We start from the raw sequence: 10,980 nt of genomic DNA, 5'->3' as shown, positions 1-10,980 counted from the left end.
ATTAGGAAGGGTCTATAGAGTTCATGAGATTAATGGCCAGAGTCTTCACTATTTCAATCCCTCACATAAGTTTCTGAAGGTGTATGAAATTACCAAATAGTAAGCAGAGTGAATATAGAAACGCGTCATGGTACTGAAAGGGTTAATTGTTCACCTGTTTTCGTTCATCGCTCGACGTGTGTGTGTGTGTGTGTGTGTGTGTGTGTGTGTGTGTGTGTGTGTGTGTGTGGTGAGAATACATAAAAAAAATTGTGCACTAGTAGAGAATGCTGAAAAAAAAGAACGTATCAGATAAATAATAAATAATCAGATAAATAAAAAAAATGAGGAAAGGAATGAAGAAGGACGAGGAAAAGAACATGTGAATAAAGATGATGATGATGAAGGTAATAACAATAACGATGAAGATAGAGGAAGAAGTAATGATAATAAGGGTCGAATTTAGAAAGCACTTTACTCCCTCACCACGACTATTTTCTAAGACCACAGAGATAACTAACTGGTCGGGTTCTTAGGAGAGTATATCCTTTTAATAACGCAGAAATCACGTTAATTTGCCACTACGACCATTAAAACACTGAAAAACGCGTGTACCTTCAACCAGAACCTTTTGAAATAGTGGAAGTGCGTTATGAAAGTGTTTTAGAATAGAAATCTAAGAAAAAGAACCTAACTTGACATCACTCCATAGAAAAAAGAAACTGTGAAGCTCTGAAAGAAAACGGAGTGTAGTCTTTCATGGGAGACTGAACTAAGAGGCTGGGAGTGGCCTAGACCAGCTTGTGCCCTCCCTTGACTCAGTGTGACGTGACATCTTGACCTCCCTGACCCGGTAACCTGTCCCTGACCCCTCACGTCCCCTCTGCCCTCTTGACCCTCGTGGAGACTTTAAGGAGTCCATTTGATACGTTGCTGTATTTTAAGTCATTATATTGCCTATGTTAAGGAGGATAGCCAGACTCACTCACCGCCAAGGATTATGAGAGGCTTGAGTGTTGTTTATTACTAGTATGTTAAATTTTGTTCTTGTTCTTTTTCTTTTGGTGTTTTTCTTTGCATTTTTCTTTTTTCTTTTTGTTTCTTTTTTTTTTTTTCTTTTTCTTTTATATTTCGTTTTTTCTTCTTGTTCTTGTTTTTTTTCTTTTTGTTCTGGTTGTTCTTGTTATTTTTGTTCTTGTTCTTTTCTTGTTTTTGTTCTTGTTCTTCTTGTTCTTGTTCTTGTTGTTCTTCTTCTTCTCCTCAGCTTGTGCACAGTATTTTTTCAAGAACTCGGAGTATCGCACAAACCTTCTCCGTGTGGTTAAATCATTCTGCATCATGTATTTTTCTCGGTCTAAAATCCTCCTTCACTCCGTCAGTCCACCTCCTCTCCCTTCTTTCTTCCTTTCTTCCATGTAACATTTCCACTTCCATTGCCTTGTCTTCAGCATCATCTTGTTAAAAACCCACACTGCAATAATTCTAAGGGCTCCATTTTCATTTCCTCAGCCATCCTATAATAATTCTAGAGTCTCCATTTTCTTCTCTTCAGCATCATCTTGTTGAATAGCCACATTGTAATAATTCTAGAGTCTCCATTTTCTTCTCCTCAGCCATCCTTTAATAATTCTAGAGTCTCCATTTTCTTCTCTTCAGCATCATCCTGTTTAAAACCCACACTGTAATAATTTTAGGGGCCGATTGTCTTCTCAGCATCGTCTTGCTAAAAAGCCAAACTGTGATAATTCTAGCGTCAAGTGAGTGTCATGAAGTAATAGGACTTAAGACACCATTAGGTTAGGTTAGGTTAGGTTAGGTTTATGACACCAGCCTGTAATGAACAGATGGATGAATTGAGAGAGAGAGAGAGAGAGAGAGAGAGAGAGAGAGAGAGAGAGAGAGAGAGAGAGAGACAAGCAAATAAACAGACAAACATCAAGACCACCAGATCAAGCAGCATCATAACAAAAGCATTTCTTTAAACTTGCCCTTTAGCATTAGGTTAAGTTAGGTTAGGTTAGGTCAAGTCAAGTCAGAATAGATTAGATAACAATAGATTAGGTTAAGTTAGGTTACATTGGGTTAGGTTAGGTTAGGTTTAAGAGACCAGCCTTCTCCACACTTGCCTGGCTGGTGGCGCGGGTCTGTCCTGAGGGTCGTGAGAGCTCTTATCGCCTAAACCGCGTTGCTATGACACCCGACATGAAACTTGGTGGCAGACAGGTCGGGTGAAAAGCCTCCATGTGTGTGTGTGTGTGTGTGTGTGTGTGTGTGTGTGTGTGTGTGTGTGTGTGTGTGTGTGTGTGTGTGTGTGTGTGTGTGTGTGTGTGTGTGTGTGTGTGTGTGTGTGTGTGTCGTTCCGGGTCAGTCCCACCGCTGCCACCATTTTTCGCTTGCGTTTGTTTCTCTCTCTCTCTCTCTCTCTCTCTCTCTCTCTCTCTCTCTCTCTCTCTCTCTCTCTTTTCAAGAGGGGTTATTAGGCTGAGAGTGATGGTGAAGGTGGTGGTGGTGGTGAGTTGCCATGACAATTGTGTCAGAGAGAGAGAGAGAGAGAGAGAGAGAGAGAGAGAGAGAGAGAGAGAGTTATGAGGGCATAGTCATAGAGCACACTCATCCAACGTGTGTGGCCTTCGCACACACACACACACACACACACACACACACACACACACACACACACACACACACACACACACACACACACACACACACACACACACACACACACACACACACACACACACACAGTTTCTACATGTTTTCCCCACCATCACAACCATCAGGAAAGAACTTGGTCTCCTTTCTTTTACCCTCTCCAATCCCTTTTTCCCTCCCTCTCCTCTCACCCCTCCCTTCCTTTCCCCTTGCCTCACTCGGTCGAAGGCTCATCTGCCAGAGGGAAGCTGCGGCAAGGAAGTTGTGTCCCCTCAACTCTGCCTTTGCTTTAAATTTCTCTCTCTCTCTCTCTCTCTCTCTCTCTCTCTCTCTCTCTCTCTCTCTCTCTCTCTCTCTCTCTCTCTCTCTCTCTCTCTCTCTCTCATTCATTCATTCATTCATTCATTCATTCATTTTCCTTATTCATATGTATTTTTTCTGTTCTATATTTGCATTTCACCAAAGTTCTCCATATTTCATTTGTATTCCGTCATGTATCCTTTTCATATTCATGTTCTCCCAGTCTCGTCTTTTTTCCTCTTTTCTTTCTCTGTTTCTTATCATTCCACAGTTTTCCTTTTTGTTTCTGTCCTTCCGTGTTTGTTATCATTTTGTCTCCACTGCTGTTAGCAATTATTTGTTTTTTGGCTTTACACACACACACACACACACACACACACACACACACACACACACACACACACACACACACACACACACTCACTCACTCACTCACTCACTCACACTCTCTCTCTCTCTCTCTCTCTCTCTCTCCCGTTCTGCTCTTCTCTGCGGCGATAAGAGGGACTGCGTCATGAAGGCCTTGGCACTAGCAGCGAGTGTTGGCACCGGCGTGTGGGGCGTGCTAATGGCGGCTGGTGGCACTGGCGGCACTCAGGGCTCGGCGTGGCAGGGGCGGCGTGCAGCAGGTGACGTTAGCAGGGCGGAAACCTTGAATTTCGCGGTGTCACTTTTTATAAGGATGTGCGTAAAGAAAACGTGTTGTAGGTTGTTCTGGGAGCGTTTGGTGTTGGGTACGGTGATGTGGATTTTTTGTTGGTGCTTTTGTTGGTGTTTTTTGTTTGTTTGTTTTTTTCTGTTGCGTGTTTTGTTTTTTCGGTGTGTTGGTCTCGCCACGGCTGTTCTTTTAATTATAAAGCGGAGGGTCTGGACAGTGTTGCAAAGGACGTGAGGGCAGTGCAGCGTTGCCAGGGAGTCACTCACTCGTGGTATTCTTTTTAGGGCTGCGATTTCATGCTAACATCCCGTCCCCTTCCCTCCCTTCCACCACATCCCCTCCTTTCCCCTCAGTGAGTCGTTCCTGCCTTTCTCTCACCGCCTCTCCATTACTGTCCCCTCAGTTTGCTAGCTCCATCCGCCTGCATCCACCCACCAGCAAGATGTAGCTTCGTGAACTTCATGTTGTTGCTTCGAATCGTTTTAGCCCACAGTGGAGCTTCAGATGAGGAACAGGTCTCAGCAGTCTCACAACGGTCTCGCCTCAACTTGTGTATTCATCTCGGCGCGTTTCGCTTCCCCGCCGCCTTTACGTCTAAACATAGCAGGGGCTGGGAGATGCGGGTTGGTTGCGGGCACTTCATGGCTATAAATACTCCGTGAGGGGCGTTATCAGGGCGGGGGAGGCGCAGGTCTGGGCTGGGGTGTCCTGGGGTTATGTGGGTGACAGTTCCAGGGGTATAAGTCGGTGGTGATGCCTGAAAGAGTGATTTGAGGACCTGCAGGCACGTCTGACCCGGAACACAGCGCAGGCCGGCAGGTTGGCAGGCTTGGTTGGTATGTAGGTGAAGGTTTCCGCCAGGTGTGTATGTGTGTAGCTCGGGTTTGAAGGAAGTTGTGTGGAAGGGCATGGCACTCCCCCAGCACAGTGCCCCGGTGCCACCACAACCCTGACCCGCCTCAGCATGGTACCCTTGAACCGGTTACCGCCTCACTCGCTCCACAGACACGGAAACATCATAATTCAGTCTCCACATTTGATTTCTTCCCTTTTCTCTTCACTCCATATGTCTTCCTATTTCTTTCTCCCTTCGTTGTTATTAAACCTCCTTGTTTTTCCTTCATGTTTCCTTCCCTCCGTGTATTTTTCCCCCCCTCCTTCCTCTCTGCACTTTTTTTTTTCATGTTTCGTATACCAGTGTTTCCTTTCATTCACACCCATATCCTTCTCACTTTCTATCCCTTCTCAGCTATTTCCTTCTGTTTCTTCTCACACCCTGTTTTTTCACCCTGTCTCTCTCTTTACCTCTATTTCCTTTACTGTTTTCCCTCCCTCCACACCTGTTTTCTTCCCATACACCACTTTCTTTCACTGTTGTCCCTCCCTCCACACCTGTTTTCCTCCCATACACCACTTTCTTTCACTGTTGTCCCTCCCTCCACACCTGTTTTCCTCCCATACACCACTTTCTTTCACTGTTGTCCCTTCCTCCACACCTGTTTTCCTCCCATACACCACTTATTCACTGTTTTCCCTCCCTACATACCCTATTTTTCACGCTGTTCCTCTCCCTTTACACCTATTTCCCTCCCTCCTCATCCTGTTTTTCACCCTGTTTCTCTCCCTTCACACCACTTCCTCTCACCTTTTTCCCTCCCTACACACGTGCTTCCTTCCCCTACAAATATGGAATCCCAACATATCCAATACCCACCACTGTTCAGTCTACCGCACGATCCCTTCCTGCCTGTGTCAGTTAGATTGCCACTTCCACCTCTGCAGTGCGGCCGGTGTCGTTACTGAGTCCCGGCACTAAGGCTTGTTCCGTGGGGAGTGGCCTTAGGGGTGCCTCGTGTTACTGGGCACCTTAGCACTACATTCAAAAGGCTATACTTTAAAATGAGTTTCCAAAGGTGGTTTTTTTATGATTTCAGTGATAGATTAATAGAGTACACAGTCTTAAGAACGAGGCTACTTCTCTCTCTGGCCTTTGAAAATACTCGTTGTGAAAGAATAATACGTGCTTGGATTATATAGAGAGTATCGCGTATTCTTATTGCTTCCTGGTGTTGCATGTTGTGCCTGACATTTGTAAGCTGAGGAACGCATGAAAGGTGACTTGAGAGAGGTCTGAGTGGGGATGGTAGAGAGAACAGAGGTGTGAGTGGAGTTGTAAAATTGAGCCGCTTCATTGGGAGCATGGGAGAAGTTGCAGAAGTTAATGAATGATTAGAGGAGGAAAAAAGGAGAGCAGAAAAGTATTATTAAATGATTGAAGTTGAAGTTAGACATAGAAGTGGGTAAAGAAGTAAAAGAAGCAGATTAAAAAGAAAATGAAGAGGAGAAAGATGATAATGAAGACAGAGAAGAAAAAAGAAAGTTGTGTTTTAAGAGACTTTACAAAACTTCCCTATGATTTTATAAGATGGAGGAAGAATTTTTTACGTCTTCCTGCCATCAATACTCATGAAAAAAACAAATTATGGATCAAGTCGCAACTGAGAACCATTTTTAACCATCAGTGTGTTGAGGTGCATCTCGGAAAGGCTTCCTCGACCTTCTTCATCACTCACCCAGCCCCTCCTCTCCCTCCCTTCCTTCTCTCCCTCCCTTCCTTCTCTCCCTCTGCAGTCTTTATTCCCAGCCTTCATCTTCCCTCTCTTCCTCTATCCCGCTTCTTCCTCTCTCTCTGCAATCTTTACTTCTTTTTCCTACTTTTCTATTTTATTTTTGTGTATGTATGTATGTATGTGTATGTTGTTGTTGTTGTTGTTGTTGTTGTTGTTGTTGATGTTGTTTTTCTTGTTTTTCATCGTCATCATCATCATCATCATCATCATCATCATCTTCTTCTTCTTCTTCTTCTTCTTCTTCTTCTTCTTCTTCTTCTTCTTCTTCTTCTTCTTCTTCTTCTTCTTCTTCTTCTTCTTCTTCTTCTTCTTCTTCTTCTTCTTCTTCTTCTTCTTCTTCTTCTTCTTCTTCTTCTTCTTCTTCTTCTTCTACACTACCCCAATCTTTCATCTCCCATTTCTTCTTCCTCCTCCCCATCCTTTCCCTCTTAATGCAGTCTCTTTCTTCTCTCATCTTCCCACACCTTACCCTCCCCCCCCACTCCCCTCCTACCGAGCACTCATTACTCCTTCCTTACCCCTGATTCACCTCTCTTATCCACCTCCTCCTCTTCCCTTCTCTCTCTCATCTCTCCCTCTTCCCCTAAGCTCTCCTTTCCCTCCCCTTGTGTGAGTGTGTTTGTGTGTTTACTGGTAGTGTGATGGTGGCGGGTGGAGCGGTAAGGCTGGTTCATCTGTTTAAAGTTACCTGAGGAGGAGGAGGAGGAGGAGGAGGAGGAGGAGGAGGAGGAGGTGGTGGAAGAAGAAAAGAAGAGGAAGAAGAAGAAGAGGTGGAAAAAAAGGAAGAAGAAAAAAAAAAGAATGGGGAAGAAGAAATAATAATAATAATAATAATAATAATAATAATAAGAAGAAGAAGAAGAAAAGAAGAAAAAAGTATTACAAGAGGAGGAAGAAGAAAAACAAAAAAGAAGAAGAACAACAACAAAACCAAGAACGAAAAGAAGAACAATAAGAACAAGAACGAGAAGAAGAAGAAGAAGAAGAAGAAGAAGAAGAAGAAGAAGAAGAAGAAGAAAAAGAAAGAGGAGGAGGAGGAGGAGGAGAGGAGGAGCAGCAGCAGCACCTCTTACGTATGTCTGAAGGAACCTTAGAAGCACTCGGCTAAAGGAACGCTAGACCAGACGGAGTGACTGTTGGCTGTCGATCGAAGGGAGAGAAGGAGGGGGAGAGGGAGAGAGGGAGAGGGAGAGTAACAATAGCATTTGAAAGGCATTCGATCTTATCTTCCTATGTCCTTCGATGCCATTTGGTGCAATTTAGATGGCAGGCTTTTTGTTGCTTCTTTCTTTCATTTCCTTTGCTGAGAGAGAGAGAGAGAGAGAGAGAGAGAGAGAGAGAGAGAGAGAGAGAGAGAGATTACCAGTGTTGTCTTTTAATATTATATGTAAATGGAGTGAGGAATTATGAACGTAAATTGTATGTATCTAAGAGAGAGAGAGAGAGAGAGAGAGAGAGAGAGAGAGAGAGAGAGAGAGAGAGTGACTCAGAGGACCTTATTATAGCAGAGCGGAATGGAGAGTGCGGTTCTGTAACAAGATCATCTGTCAGGACACTATAACGAGCCAGGGCGGGGAATGTCCTGAGGGGAACTGACGGGAAAGAGGGGAGGGTGAGGGGAAGGGAAGGGAAGGGTAGACATGCAGGTGTACTTGTGGAGGAGAAGGGGAGATAGCAGGGATAACGTGTAATGTGCTTGCTCCTGTCCCCTCCTCATCTCCTCATCTCCTCATCTTGTTTCCTCATCTCCTCGTCTCCTTCTCTCATCTCCTCGTCTGCTCGTCTCCTCGTCTCTTCGTTTCCTCATCTCCTCATCTTCTCCTCTCATCTCCTCGTCTCCTCATCTCCTCGTTTCCTTCCATTGAATTGCTGTGCTCGTCTCTCTCTAGCTCTATTCATTTGTTAGTTTTTGTGTCACTGTATATTGCCGCCCATCCCGCCCACTCCGCCCACCCCGCCCATACAGCCTTAGGTCACGTATAGGGTAACAAGATCCACACACACACACACACACACATTCTTATATGTGTGTGTGTGTGTGTGTGTGTGTGTGTGTGTGTGTGTGTGTGTGCAAGGTGTCGTGGCTGACGTGCAGAGGTGCGCGACTTGAGGAGGAGGAGGAAGAGGAGGAGGAGGAGGAGGAATGGAAGTGAGACAGAGGTCAGTAGAGGTGAGGGAGAGTTAGTTTTCCTCCTCCTCCTCCTCCTCCTCCTTCTCCTCCTCCTCCTCCTCCTCCTCCTCCTCCTCCTCCTCCTCCTCCTCCTCCTCCTCCTCACTCAGCGTCACAGGTCGTTCGCTCGTAACAAGGAAGCTTTGTTGGCACTCATTCCTCGTCCCTTCACCTTCCTCCCCTTTTTCTTTCCCCTCTTCTCTCCCCTTCCCCATTTTCTTTGCCCTTTAACCCCATTCATCCTGCCGTAAACTCCAGCTTCCCCTTCCCCTCTTCAGCCCCTCTCTTACATCACTCAGAATCCTTCTTCTCTCCCCTCTCCTTTCCTCCCCTTCTTCCTCTCTTCTCTCTCCATAACACTGTCTAAACCTGCCTTGTTACTGTCTCCTCCTCCTCCTCCTCCTCCTCCTCCTCCTCCTCCTCCTCCTCCTCCTCCTCCTCCTCCTCCTCCTTCTCCTCCTCTTCCTCCTCCTCCTCCTCCTCCTCCTCCTCCTCCTCCTCCTCCTTTCTTCTCTTTGCTTTCTTAATTCATTCATTCATTCTCTTCTCTTCTCTTCTCTTCTCTTCTCTTCTCTTCTCTTCTCTTCTCTTCTCTTCTCTTCTCTCTCTCTCTCTCTCTCTCTCTCTCTCTCTCTCTCTCTCTCTCTCTCTCTCTCTCTCTCTCTCTCTCTCTCTCTCTCTCTCTCTCTCGTTGTGTCACGTTAGCTTCTTTCCTTCCTGTTGTGGCACTGTTCCTCTCTCAATGGTTGGTTCTCTTACCTTCCTCGCCCTTCTTTTTCCTCCTCCTCCTCCTCCTCCTCCTCCTCCTCCTCCTCCTCCTCCTCCTCCTCCTCCTCCTCCTCCTCGGATTTACTTACGTTTTCTTTTTCTTTTTCTTTTCGTTGTGTCTCTGCTTTGATTTTAGTGGTGGTGGTAGCGATGGTGGTGGTGGTGGTGGTGGTTTGTAAATGTTTGTATGTTTACGTTGTATGTTCCTGCTTCATTAATGAGTTTTGTTAGATTCACGTGAGGTGGCTGTAGTGGGGATGGTGATGCAAGGTGATGGTGGGGAGAATGGTGATGATGGTGATGCTGGTACGTCCTGCATTTATTCCTGCATTTATTGAAGAGTGTGAAGAAGAGAATAGGGAGCTGCAAGAAGCCACCAGGTCAACACACACGTGACTTCACCTGTATAAAGACACACCTATGCATTTATATACCATTAATTTCTGCCCATAAATTGGCGTAATGCTCTTTTAAAGCTTCCTAATGACTCGTGTTGCTACTTCCGCATCATTAACAAGCAGCGAAACATTTGCTGCTTATTTACCATCAACGTATAAATAAAAAGCACAAATCTCATTAGCTGCGCACCTTGCCTTCACCTGCTTCCCTAACAGCGCATTTCTCACGTGTCAGATTAAACAGGTATTTTGCTCCTCAACGATATTAACTCCTTTTTTATCTTTTTCTCTCCTTTTTCCGCCTTTTGAACTTAAATAGGTTAATGTACGTTTATTTTACCTGTCGTGTCTTTGGCCTCACCTGTTCGTAATTAGCGCGTGCGTCAGAGAGAGGTGAATTAGGTACACGTGTATGAAGGGAGGTCATTAAGCTGGAGGTTGGTATGTATGTGTCACTGGCATGTATATTATTAGCATTGGTATGTGTTTTGCATCTAATTATTATTATTATTATTATTCATTAGCCATTACTCATTCTTTTTATTGATTGCCACTAATTTAATTCTTGTTTTTTTTTTAATTTTTTTTTTATACGTCATTGAGACAGACTTAGAAGGAATAAAAATGAAAATAGATTGGAAATGAAAAATGTTGTAGATGAAAAAGTAAAAAGGAATTAATAAAAGTAAAGAAAATAATGCAATGTCCTTTCACAATTTCGTTTCCAAAAAGAAAAGAAAAAAAATAGAAAACGATAGAAAGATTAGTTGTGAGAGTAGTGAGTGTGTGTCTCGAGGAGGGATGAGTGAGGGCTGGCAGGGTGAGGGGAGCGTGGGTGTCGAGGCCCTCACGCAGGTGCTGAGAAGGGGAAAGGGGAGGGAAGGGGGGGATGATTGCAACACCTGGTGGAGGACTACCATAGAGACCCTCCCGGATGTGACCTCACGTTTTCTTTAGCAAGTACTTGTCAGGCTCTATCGTTGCTCCCTCCCGTGTCTCTCTCTCTCTCTCTCTCTCTCTCTCTCTCTCTCTCTCTCTCTCTCTCTCTCTCTCTCTCTCTCTCTCTCTCTCTCTCTCTCTCTCTCTCTCTCTTCATGTTCATTGTCTCCATACATTCTCATTAGTGTTTCATTTCCCTTTGTGTAAGTCTCCACATCAACCTTTACTAACCCTCCCTCTCTCACATTTTCTTTCCTGTCCTGGCGAAGCTCAAAGGTTGGCGCCATGACGCTCCCCTCCTTCCCCTCTCCCTTACCCCCTTCCCTGTTTGTGCCACACGTGGTTGTCTGCACTACTAGCCTCCTCATCCCTCTCTCAGTTCATCTATTCTCCTCATCCATCCAGCCATCCGTCTATCCATCTCAGGGGCGCTATTCACCCACATGCCTCTCAAGGTTATCATGTAAATCAATGAGGCGCGAT

Source organism: Portunus trituberculatus, chromosome 24, assembly GCF_017591435.1.
Source record: "Portunus trituberculatus isolate SZX2019 chromosome 24, ASM1759143v1, whole genome shotgun sequence".
NCBI lineage: Eukaryota > Metazoa > Arthropoda > Malacostraca > Decapoda > Portunidae > Portunus > Portunus trituberculatus.
Note: the sequence above shows the minus strand (reverse complement) of the source record.